This window comes from Somniosus microcephalus, chromosome 1, assembly GCF_052327205.1.
Source record: "Somniosus microcephalus isolate GS21.2 chromosome 1, FLI_Smic_1.0, whole genome shotgun sequence".
In the NCBI taxonomy this organism is placed as follows: Eukaryota; Metazoa; Chordata; class Chondrichthyes; order Squaliformes; family Somniosidae; genus Somniosus; species Somniosus microcephalus.
Genome location: NC_140987.1, coordinates 27,738,095 through 27,750,930, shown reverse-complemented (window position 1 = coordinate 27,750,930; position 12,836 = coordinate 27,738,095). Strand labels below are relative to the sequence as shown.

Sequence of the window (12,836 nt, the reverse complement as noted above, 5' to 3'; positions counted from 1 at the left end):
GTATAAGCCCTTCATCAGATCCTTCGAACAAGCCATTGACTCCAAAACAGAGAGCAGCAGTGATAAGTTGTGCTACCTGGGACAGTACACCAGTGGTAAACCACAAGACCTGGTCAGAAGCTGTGAACACATGAGACCGGACCGGGGATACATAGAAGCCAGGAAGTTGCTGCAGGAGCACTATGGTAATGAGCTGAAGATAGCCACTGCATATATTGAAAAGGCTATCAAGTGGCCACAGATCAGATCGGAGGACGGGGAGGCATTGAACACATATGTTCTTTTTCTCATAGGATGTCGCAACACCATGGAGGATGTTGAATTCATGGAAGAGATGGACAATCCTACGACTATGAGAATCATCATCTCTAAGCTTCCTTACAGGATGAGAGAACAATGGAGAAGAACAGCCTTTGAGATGATGGAGAGACGGAAAAGTAGAGCCAGGTTTGCAGACTTAGTGAATTTCATAGACAAACAGGCTAAAATTGCTAGGGACCCATTGTTTGGAAACATCCAGGATGTCAGCCCGACTACTGATGGAAGAGTGAAAGCCAAGCCTGCGGAATCAAAGACTCTCAGGAAACGTGGTTCCAGGGGAAGCAGCTTTGCAACTATCGTCACTCAGGCTGGGGAAGAAAAGTCTCAGAACTCATCTCCCAAAAAGAGCAGCACAGTGACGCCTGCTAATGCCTTTCAGAAGCCATGTTTATTCTGCCAGAAGAATCATACATTGGATTTCTGCAGTGACATCAAAGCACAGCCACATAAAGACAGAATCGAATTTCTGAAGTACAATGGCCTATGTTTTGGATGTCTCTCTCAGGGGCACCTGAGTAGAAACTGTAAGCAAAGAACAACATGCAGAGAGTGCACTCGGAAACATCCTAGTCTGCTGCATATCCACAAAGAAGAACAAGTCTCTAAGAAGAGTGAAGAAAACAATACCGACGATGTAAAGTCCACACCTCAATAATACACGGACTTCGGGAGAACAGTTAACAGGTACTTTACTGAACAAGAGGCAGCTTGAAACTGAAACTACAGAAGCCTGCTAGGGCCTTTTATACAGGGGTGGTCACTGCCGGTACTGCAGTATAAATCAGTTCTTCTCTTAAAGGTACATACACAACAATTCCTCCCCTTTTAGATAAACAGTACATAACATTCATTTAACAACTAAATAATAACTAATTACAATTACAATTTTCTCAGTAATATATACATCAACTGAAATAGTCATTTATAAGTTCAGTCTTTGAGGAGGCTTCCTGATCCGGACTGGATAGCGCCTTTCTCGAGTATCCTGTTCTGGCGGTGGAGTCAATTCTGGCTCATTGTCATTGGTTGGTTCGTCAGCTTCCAATACCCCTGCTTCTGAGGTAGACACAATCTGTACTTTGGGCTCATTACCAGGTGCACATGCTTGTGGTACAGGTTTGGCTTGTTCCTGTGACTCTAGAATCTGGTCAGCATGGCGTCTCACGATGCTCTCTCCAACATCCACTGTGTACATTAGTGGTCCCTGCTGTGTGCATATCGTGCCTGGCTGCCATTTTTCTGTTCGGTAGTCGTGGGCCAAGACTGGTTGCCCTATCTTGAAGCTCCCGGTTGGCTTCTCATTTATGTGCTGGAACTGCTTATCCTCAACATCTCGTCTTATGTTTGGTTTGAGCAAATCCAAGCGACATCTTAGTCTCCGATTGAAAAACAGTACGGCTGGAGTTTGGTTGGTTACTGCATGTGTCGCATTCCGGTAAGCAAACAGGAAGTTATCCACCTTGTGTTGTAGTGGTATGTCGTCATTATACATTGCCTTTATGGCCTTTTTAAAGGTCTGAACAAACCTCTCAGCCAATCCATTTGTGGCTGGATGATATGGGGCAGATGTGTAATGTTTCACCCCATTATTCTTCAGGAACCTCCAGAAATCCTCAGACACAAACTGTGGGCCATTGTCGGAACAGATCTGTTCTGGCAACCCATTCCTGGCGAAGATGGTCCTTAGGACTGCAATAGTTTTCTCCGTGGTGGTGGAGGACATTTTAATGACCTCTGGCCATTTTGAATGGGCGTCCACAGCGATTAGAAACATTGAGCCCATAAATGGACCAGCGAAATCATTGTGTACCTGTTGCCATGGAGATGAGGGCCACTCCCGTGGATGAAGCGGGGCCTGTGGTGGAGCGTTTTGGACCTTCTGGCATCCTGTGCATCTCTTGGTCATATCCTCGATTTCTTTATCGATTCCCGGCCACCACACAAATGCCCTGGCTAGGCGCTTCATTTTTACCCCTCCCAGATGACCCTCGTGAAGCTCATTGAGTACTCTATCTCTCAACTTGGGTGGAATTACCACTCGGGATCCACACATCAAGGTTCCCTGGCACACTGACAGCTGTTCCCTCCTTGGCGAGAATGCTGGCAACAGTGAGTCGCCATATGCTGGCCATCCCTTCACCGTCAAATCATAGACCCGAGAGAGTGTCGGGTCATTTCGGGTTTCCTTCTCAATACTTGCGCTTGTAACAGGCAAACATTCGACTATGGTCGCATGGAATATCTCCACAGGGTCCACTGCAGGTGCTTCTTCTGCCGTAGGCAACGGTAGGCGCGACAGCCCATCAGCGTTTCCATGTTGTTTCGTACCCTTGTATGTCATACTGATGTGCCCCTAGAAAAAGTGACCATCTTTACAGCCGTTGCGCCGTCATCACCGGAACGCCCTTCTTTGGGTTAAAAGTTGAGACCAGGGGTTGATGATCAGTCAGTAGGGTGAATTTCTGCCCGTGCAGATAGTGATTGAACTTCTTCACCCCCCACACCAGGCTGAGGGCCTCCCTGTCAATCTGGGCGTAGTTACGCTCGGCTGAGGTTAGTGAGCGCGATGCAAAGGCTATTGGCCTCTCTGAACCGTCACGGAATTTGTGTGACAGCACCGCTCCAATGCCGTAAGGTGACGCATCACATGCCAACCAAATTGGTAGTGTTGGGTTGTAGTGGGCCAATACTTCTTTTGAAGTGATTTGGCATTTACATTCCTGAAAGGCACGCTTACACTCATCACTCCATTTCCATGTTACACCAGTTTGAAGGAGGGTGTTCAGTGGGTGCAGAATTGTAGATAAATTCGGCAAGAACTTATGGTAGTAGTTCACCAACCCGAGGAACGACTTCAGTTGCAACACATTTCCTGGTGCTGGAGCCTTGACTACAGCCTCAATCTTGTCCGGCGACTTATGCAACCCTTCCTCATCAATCATGTGGCCACAATACAAGATTTGTCTCCTGAAGAACTCACATTTGGGACGGTTGGCTCGTAGCCCATATTCCTGCAATCTCGTGAGCACCTGTTCCAGGTTGGCAAGGCGTTCATTGTCATTTTCGCCCGTAACCAGGATGTCGTCCAAATAACACTGGGTCCCCGGGATCCCTTGCAGGACTTGTTCCATTGCCCTCTGCCACATAGCCGGGGCCGATGCTACCCCAAATACCAGTCGATTGCACTGGTAAAGGCCTTTGTGAGTGTTTATCGTGAGGTATTTCCTAGATGCTTCTTCCACCTCCATTTGTAGATACGCTTGAGCCAGGTCAATCTTTTTAAAACGTTTCCCTCCAGATAGTGAGGCGAAAATATCTTCTATCCGCGGAAGCGGATACTGTACTGTGTGCAGGACTGGGTTCACAGTCACCTTGAAGTCCCCACAGATGCGAACCTTCCTTGGCTCCCCAGGCGTGCTGCTCAATGCTTTCTTCATTACAGGAATGATGGGTGTGGCCCACTCGCTCCAGTCCACCTTAGACAGCACCCCCGAATGCTCCAGACTCTCCAGTTCAGCTTCCACAGCTGGGCGTATCACGTATGGCACAGGTCTGGCCTTGAAAAATTTTGGGGTTGCGTTATCCTCAATCTTTATGGTTGCCTTTACTCCTTTTAGAGTCCCAAGTCCTTGTTGGAACACCTCTTCTGCGTCAGATAGAATTTGTGACAGACGTCCAGGTGCGACGTCATCATCTTTTTTGTCAGTCACAGTTAGTGCCAGGATGGAATGCCAATCCAATTGTAGTCTTCGGATCCATTCACGTCCCAATAATGGTGGTCCTCCATCTCGTAGTATATACATGTATAGTTTCTGTGTTTCCTTTCTGTTATATTCAACTGGCACCCTTATTTTTCCTCTGGGGTAGACCTTTTGCCCCGTGTATGTCTTCAATACAATGGATGTGTCCTTTAAGAGTATGTGTGAGAATAGCCGCTCATAGTCTTGTCGATTCATGACAGTTAGGGCTGATCCTGTGTCCAATTCCATCTTCACTGGTGTTAGATCATGGTAATTTCAGTGGACCACACTGATCTGAGGTCAACACACTAAAATTAAAGTTTGCGAGTCCGGTGGTAAGTTTTAAATAGTCGATTTATTGCATCACTTGATTTACACTGTTTGACTTCCTTTATCCGACTAACATCATATTCAAAATGGCTGGTTTTTATACAGCAGCAGATGTACCCACCCCCTTTATTACCATTGGCTAAGCAGCATGCATGCAGAGCTATGGTTGGTTCAACTACATCACACTGATTGGATCTCTGATACATCAATCATTCCTTTGTTCTCTAGTTAAGCAGAATCATCACTTTCAGTTTTAAGCTAAGATCAGCACTTTCACAGTTTAAGCTAAATCAGCATTTTCATTGTTCTCAGTTTTTAAGTCAGCCGATGTGATGTTACCAGCTGTGATTGGATCTGATACATCACACCATCCTTTGGCACGTGGTCAGCTTAAGCATAATCAGATTTCTTTAAATCATTAGATTATAATCATATTAAAATCCATGTTATTAAAATATATATACATATTCCCTAACACTCCCCCCTTTGATTCTTTCAAAAATTGAATCATGAAAATAAAGAGTCAGATTAAAAATATAATCAATCATTGCTGTGTTTTGCCACTGTCCGGATCAGTGGCTTTTGCACAAATTTACATCAACCAGGATTTTACGTGGCCACAGTAAAAGCCTGGTTTTAATAAGTTAATTCATTTCATGATCTTAAATTAATTAGTGCATCTTAAAAAGTGGGAGGAGCTCCCCTCAGCTTATGGCTTTGAAAAATACATTCAGGTAAAAATTAAAAAGTAAAAACGTACAAAACAATCTAGCAACTAAATATAACATGCCCCTTTAAGATGTAAGAACGGTCTGCGGCGACCTGCAAGGTGTCTTGGCCGCGGGGCAGCAGCCGCCTGGTGGCAAGCACATTTAATCAACAGAAACACACAATTTGATCCCCATCCTATTGTACAAGGCCTCCCTCTTATCTTTCTGAGGAGTGTTTTGTCAAGATTCTTCAACGGCATTTTATGGCTTCGTGGCTCCTTGTTATCTAGCAGGTGCTATCCTCCCTGTTTCCTTGCATTTTACCATTCCCTTATCATTTCTATTTGTCTTTTGATGCTTGATATTCGACCTTTCTGGCATATATGCTATCTTTTTCCGCTTGCCTGTTGTCAGTCCCTGGTCTAAGAATTAAAACCCATCTTTGAATCTAACAGCTATTTCTTACAATTCCCTTCTTTGAGAAGGAAATATCCTTATTGATTTCTCACAATCGGCTCTTGACTAATCTAGCTAGCTCTTATTGCACTCTCAACTTGGGCATTAGTTAGTAGGGAGTCTTAAAGATTTCTCCCTTACAGTCCATTCCTTTGAGGGGGAGGAGCAACCTCTGACCCCTTACTCAAATTCAATTCACTGTTCCGGTGTTCCAATTCTGCCCCGCCTGGGAAATCCTCTGTTTCTTCTATCTTTCCTGATGTTACCCCGCCTGGGGTCTCCTCTACATTACTTCGGATCTTCTCTTTCGGTGTGCTCAATTAATTTGTTAGTGCTTGTCAGTCATGGGCATGAGTACCCAATTGGCTTATGTATCAAAGTCTTACTACACACGTTACATATATCAAATACACTATCATTACAAGTTGGATAGCTACCAGAGCATGTGAAATAATACGAGTCTAAGGGTGTGCTGATGTATTAAGCCCAATATCCCACCAATGTGAGTTGTCCCCTATGCTGTCAATTTCAATATCTATTCTTGAGTTGTCTTGCTCCAAAACATAAAAATGCTTTAGGGAGGAATTCAGTCGCATCATGAGCTCACTGAAACCCACAAACAACATGAGGAATGTCGTATCCGAGTATCCGAATTGTGCCACATAATTGTGTAGCTCATACTTAAAAATGTGTTGGTTGATGGGACAGGTCCTGTTAGACCCGTAAAGCATGGTAATTGCAGTAGTAGTGACACAGGAGGCACCACTAAAATCACCTCATACTGGATTCGTACTGGTTTTTCCCACGCTCTGTTACCTACAAAACACAATTATTACAGTCACAGTTAAATTCAGTCTTACAATCATTTCAAGCGACATTACAGTTTAACATCTAATCAACATATCATGGATTTAAAAGATTCTCCAGATCTCTTTTACTCGTATCCATCTTGTGGATAATTCTTACTAAACATGATTTCTCCTTAGCCCTCAATTGTCCCAATCCAGATTCCATGTAACTCTCCACTTCAACTTCAATTTCAATCCCTCTAACAGGTACCAGTGTGTTTAACTCTATTCTGATTGTTTCATCAATTAGATAGTTTCTCGATGGAGTATGTGTCAATGCTTTAAAAGTTGTCTCGCTCTCCTGAGCCACATTAACCATTTCATGGTGAGACCACACCTCGAGTACTGTGTACAGTTTTGGTCGCCTCATCTGAGGAAGGATGTTCTTGCCATGGAGGGGGTGCAGCGGCGATTCACCAGGCTGATACCAGGAATGGCGGGAATGACCTATGAGGAGAGACTATGTAGTTTAGGGATGTACACACTGGAGTTTAGAAGATTGAGAGGGGACCTCATAGAAGTGTATAAAATTCTGACAGGTCTAGACAGACTGGATGCAGAAGGAATGTTTCCCTTGGCGGGTGAGAACAGAACTAGAGGACATAATTTAAGGATAAGGGCTAAACCATTTAGGACAGAGATGAGGGGGAATTTCTTCACTCAGAGAGTGGTGAACCTGTGGAACTCATTGCCACAGAGGGCAGTGTACGCCAGCTCATTAAATATATTTAAGAGGGAATTAGATATATTTCTACGGGCAAAAGGGGTTAAGGGTTACGGAGAGAAGGCGGGGACGGGATACTGAATTAAAGGATCAGCCATGATCTCATCGAATGGCGGAGCAGGCACGAAGGGCCGAATGGCCTACTCCTGCTCCTATCTTCTATGTATCTATGTATGTCTTGCTGTTGTCAAGTAACTGAGCATGTCTGAGACCCGTTCTTCAGTGCAGATTCACCATACATTCCTGGATGGTAATTACTTCATACGTAACAAATCACATTTGCACACTCATACCGGTATCTCAATATCATGCCACCCATGCCATCCGATACAAGCCTTTCTCGGGCTTTCAGGTATCTTATCGAAAGATTGTAGTCGTCTAATGGCTGAATACTTCTTCAAGGTCTTACTTGCTGCTATTTAAGCTTTGACCTGAGCTCTTGGCCCTCTGCCTGTAATCTGGCCACTTCAGCCTGCTTGATTTCAAGCTGATTTTTAGCAGTAACTAGCTCTACATTAATCTCTTCCATTTCTTTCTCCTGAAGTGCTCTTTTCTGTAGTTGTGCTTTCACTAATGCGGTTTTCTGAGCTATTAGGCTCTCTTAAAGCATAATCTATTGCTTAAAGTTATTCTCAAGATTCAACTTTTCTTTTTCCACGGTCTCTATTGTTGCCTGACTTTTCTCAATGTTTTCCGTAAACTGCTTTAACCTGTCAACTTTTTCAAGTAAAGCATCTTCCTTCTCAGCTAGAAGGGAGGCAAGAGAATTTTCATTCTGCTTTGACTTCATTAATTTATTCTCCAAGTCTGAAACCAGTTCTTCCTTGGTCTGGCAATCTACCTGGAGATTTAGTAAGCGGTCGTTCAAATTATTTTCTTCTTGTTTCAGATCATCAAGTTCAGACTGATTTTTTTTCCAGTTTTGTTTCTGCTCTTTTAAACTGCCTGAGAGCATTTTGCAAGTTTTCATTCAGTAGTGTAATTCTCCTGTTTCAATCTTACACTCTCAATCACTTTCCTTTAATTACATGTGGGATATGTGCATTCCGTCCTTCACTACCCCAATATTCTGTATTCGGTACACCTTTCATCCTTGGGCTTGGGGTGCCATTACGGTATTACCAATACCAACCCTAGGAGCCCATTCAGTAGTGCCTTGTTTTAACACTTGAGTTAGGAGGTGTTGGTATAATTATTGAGTTTTCTTAGAACACCACGTAGGTAAAGCCGTATCGGTTAAATCTAGCACTACCAGTACAAGTTCATGTTGCACATTATCATACAATTAGTTTACAAGATAACTTCCATTTATCAAATCATAATTGTCCTTCTATTACTGTGGGGAAATATTAACTTAAAATTAAGAAACTTAAATTTAATAATGTCCCATATCTTTAAATTTCATACTAAAGTTGTTGCTTGGTGAACTTAAGCTGTCAGTGGGAAGGGTTAACTCCTTTGCAGGTTTTTAAGAAGGTGGAGCAAAACATTATCAGACGTAATTGCGTCACTTCACGTAAATTAAAAAAAACTTTCCTGATCGACAGTTGTGTTTTCACACTTTAACTAAACACGAACAGAACAGATAAAACAAAACAAAATAGCACATTCTTGCAGAAAATAGTAAATTATGTCATATTTCTTATTGTCCTTTCTTCAAATGTCTTTCCAAAATACTGTAAAAACATAACTGGAGAAAAATTAGTTTTTCACATTTAAACAAATCAAATCAAACTGCTTTAGAAGATTTCACGATAGCAACCGGGACTCCAAGGTTAAATCTTAGACTGAAACTTAATGTAACATTGTACAGTTTGCACTGCAAGTACAAAAATCTATCGCAATCTTTTGTTAAACAAACTTTTTGTTGCTCTTCTCAGTTTTTATACACCAGCTTAACTTAAATTATTTCAAAGGTTTTTTTTCAATTCTTGGGGCACAATCTTATTCGCACATTCTTAAAACTTCCAAAATCCAAGACAAGACAAAAGATTTAAACGCTTTTAACACAGAGAAGTGGGTGGAGCTAAAACACACATAACAGAATCTTTCTTTTAAAGAACATCTAATCAGACAAAAGAAATACTGTAACTTCTTAAACATTCATAGTCATTTTTCAAGGTTTCTTTCACTCAGCAAATCTTGTGTTTTATTTGTCTCAGCACAGATGTTAATAACTTCCATGTCAGTAAAACTTTAAGTTTCTCTTTTTTTTCCTCTTTTTCCATCGGCGTCTCAGCATTTCCTGGCTTTCCAAATCCCTGTTTTTTTTCTTCCTTTGCTGAGTTTTCAGATTGGTTAGCCTGCAAATTAGATCTTTTTCCTTCTTTATCTCTCCTGTGTTCAGCCCCGAGTGTTCCAACCAGTTAGTTTTAAATCGCCCGTCGTACTCTAACACTTCCTCCGTCCCTTTCTGTTGACAGGCTATGATCTTTCCCCAATCCGTTTTTGTAGGGCTAATCACTTGTAACCACTGTTGGATCGCATCCCATCCGGCATCTAATTCTTGCTCATCATTTCCCAGGCCAGTCTTTACTTTGCTGTGTAACTTATTTCCCTCTCTCCTGGGTATCATTACAATCAAAATTTGGACTCCGTCACACGGGTGGAGTTGGTACTTCGCCCTTTCTTCCCCATTTTCTTTCTTCTCATACTCCTTTTCTACTCTTTTCCTTTTCTGTCTCAATGGGGCCAAATGGGGTCCTGTTTTCTCTTCTTCACTTTCACTGACATTACTAGAGGAGCCCGAGTCGGTCTCTTGACCTGCTTCTTGTCTTCCTCTGCCACGACCTTCCTCCTTTATTTCATTTAGATCTGGGTATCCCTTCCAGGTCCCGACACATTTTCCCTTTTCTTCAACTACCGGGACTATCGGTTGTTTATCCAATTGTTTTTTACAGTCCTGAACTTCACCTTTAAGTTTTTTAACTTCCACTTCTGACTTTTCAAGCTCATCTTTAAGTTTTTTAACTTCCACTTCTGACTTTTCAAGCTCATTTGTTTTCTTTTTCAATTGTTCATAAATCGCATCTTTCTGCTCTTTTGCATTGGTCAAGTCGTGATCGTGTTGGGAGTTTGTCTTAATCTCATTTCGCCGTCGGATCTGGCCCATAAGTGCCAAGGACCATCTGATCCGTCTTTTATCTTTCATACGGGTCGTTTTTCCCCAGACCCTTTTTATGTCATCCAAAGACCATTGTCCGGAGGAGGTACTGTACTTTTGTTCGATTTCGAACCAGGTTTTAGGTAAGTCAAACTGTAATTATATATAGTCTTTCAACTCCCACAGAATTTCATCTTCTGAAATCTCAGGTGGGGCACGCCCACCTTTAATAGTTGTAGGTTTATCGAGTGATGCCATAATATCGATTACTTTACTTGGGGGCCTCGAGTCGTAGGCTTAATTAAATAACACCGCCGAAGTTAGAACTCTATATGGGACCTCGAGGCCGTCTACCACCCAGAGGGTTCGCTACCCGGGAGGTTTGCTGAGTTGCGTGGAGGGGAGATGATTAGACAACCAACCGAGGACTTTTATAACGAGGAGTCCTTACCTCCAATATAGGTCTGGTGTCTTAGATTCAGTCTCTTCCTTCAGCAACCCTGCTCGCAGCGCCAAATTGTTAGATCATGGTAATTTCAGTGGACCACACTGATCTGAGGTCAACACACTAAAATTAAAGTTTGCGAGTCCGGTGGTAAGTTTTAAATAGTCGATTTATTGCATCACTTGATTTACACTATTTGACTTCCTTTATCCGACTAACATCATATTCAAAATGGCTGGTTTTTATACAGCAGCAGATGTACCCACCCCCTTTATTACCATTGGCTCAGCAGCATGCATGCAGAGCTATGGTTGGTTCAACTGCATCACACTGATTGGATCTCTGATACATCAATCATTCCTTTGTTCTCTAGTTAAGCAGAATCATCACTCTCAGTTTTAAGCTAAGATCAGCACTTTCACAGTTTAAGCTAAATCAGCATTTTCATTGTTCTCAGTTTTTAAGTCAGCCGATGTGATGTTACCAGCTGTGATTGGATCTGATACGTCACACCATCCTTTGGCACGTGGTCAGCTTAAGCATAATCAGATTTCTTTAAATCATTAGATTTTAATCATATTAAAATCTATGTTATTAAAATATATATATATATTCCCTAACACTTGGGGACGCTGCTATCATGAGGGTGACCCAAATGGTTCGGTGATTTTTTTGCGATCACGTTGTGTAACTTTAAACAACTTAGCCGCCTGCTCCCGGAGTCCTTATCACTCTCCTGATCTTCTGCACTACTATCTGTCAGTTTCTTTACTTTCCTGTACTGTTCCTTAATAGTTCTTGTCATGTTGGTCTTCTTTCCCGACCTGCAGACTCTTGCTATATGTCCCATTTTCCCGCATTGCCTGCATATTTTGTCTTTAAACCAGCAGTCCTTCTGCTCATGGGTTGTTCTGCCGCAGCGATAGCACTTTTCGGCTCCATACGCCATTTAGTTGGCGCTGTATTCTTGTGGTTTCTGTTGTATTTCCGCAGCTCCCCGTGCTGCTGCTTCGTAGGGTACTGCCACGCTGAAAGCCTGTTCTAGTGTCAGGTCCTTTTATGAAAGTAGTCGTTTCTGGGTTTCTTCACTCTGGAGCCCGCAGACAAACTTATCCCGTAAGGTGTCTGCCAGTCCTGCTCCGAACTGGCAGTGCTTCGATAACTTGCGTAGTTCCGTAAGATAGTCAGCATTGCTCTCATCTTTGTGCTGGTTTCTATTATGGAACTTGAATCTTTCTGCTATCAGCAGTGGTGTAGGGCTTAGGTGTTCCTGTAAGATATGAGCAATCTCCTCAAAACTTTTCTCCATTGGTTTAGCTGGGGTAATTAAATTCCGCAATAGGCCGTACGTACTCGCACCCATCAGATTTAATAATACCGACGCCCTCTTTCCATCAGTCACCTCATTTGCCTTGCAGTACACTTCGATTCTTTCCACATACGTGGTCCAGTCTTCTACCTCGTTGTCGAAAGCAGTGATACTGCCACTTTTCGGCATCTTGGGCGATTTTAAATGGCACCTCCCGCGCTTTTGCTTCTTCCCCAATGGAATAAAATGGCGCCTCCCGCGCTTTTGCTTCTTCCCCAACGGGATAAAATGGCGCCTCCCGTGCTTTTGCTTCTTCCCCTTACTGCCACGCTGCTCCTAGCATTCCACGGGGTAATGGCGGTGACCCGCAGCTTCGGCGCGTCTCGCTTTCCTTCCCCCCCGTTTAGTTTCTCTCCGCTGTCCTGTTCTCGAGCACCGACCGCGCCCTGTGCGCTCCACCCTCTCTCTCTTGTTTTCTTTTCCCGGCGACGCTGCACGGCCCGTTTTGTAGAGCCGCTCGATCGAGCTTGAGCCCGCCGCAGTCCGGAAGGGTCAGCGCGCTACCTGCTACCAGCACGATTCGCTGGAACCACAGTCTCTCCCGCAATTCTCCAAACACCGATGGATTCTTTGGGCGGTTGCCCTCGGTCAACGCCCGTTGCTCAGACTACGACCTTCCAGGACCTTCCTTTCAGGCGAGATCCCCGTGAGATGATGCCACACTGCAGGTGAGTTTGAACTTACTCGTCGCCACTGTAAAGTCCGCGCCTCAATAATACACGGACTTCGGGAGAACAGTTAACAGGTACTTTACTGAACAAGAGGCAGCTTGAAACTGAAACTACAGAAG

General features: G+C 43.4%; 1 protein-coding gene across 1 annotated transcript in view; it reads right to left on the bottom strand.

Annotated features, from left to right (window-relative positions):
* The window catches only part of LOC147124005 (kynurenine/alpha-aminoadipate aminotransferase, mitochondrial-like), a 121,061-nt gene extending 109,787 nt beyond the window's left edge, over positions 1-11,274 (bottom strand). Inside the window, exon 1 of the mRNA XM_085977001.1 lies at positions 10,684-11,274. The gene's annotated coding sequence lies outside the window, so the exon portion shown is untranslated. The remainder of the gene's footprint in view (positions 1-10,683) is intronic.
* Positions 11,275-12,836: the final 1,562 nt, after the last annotated feature.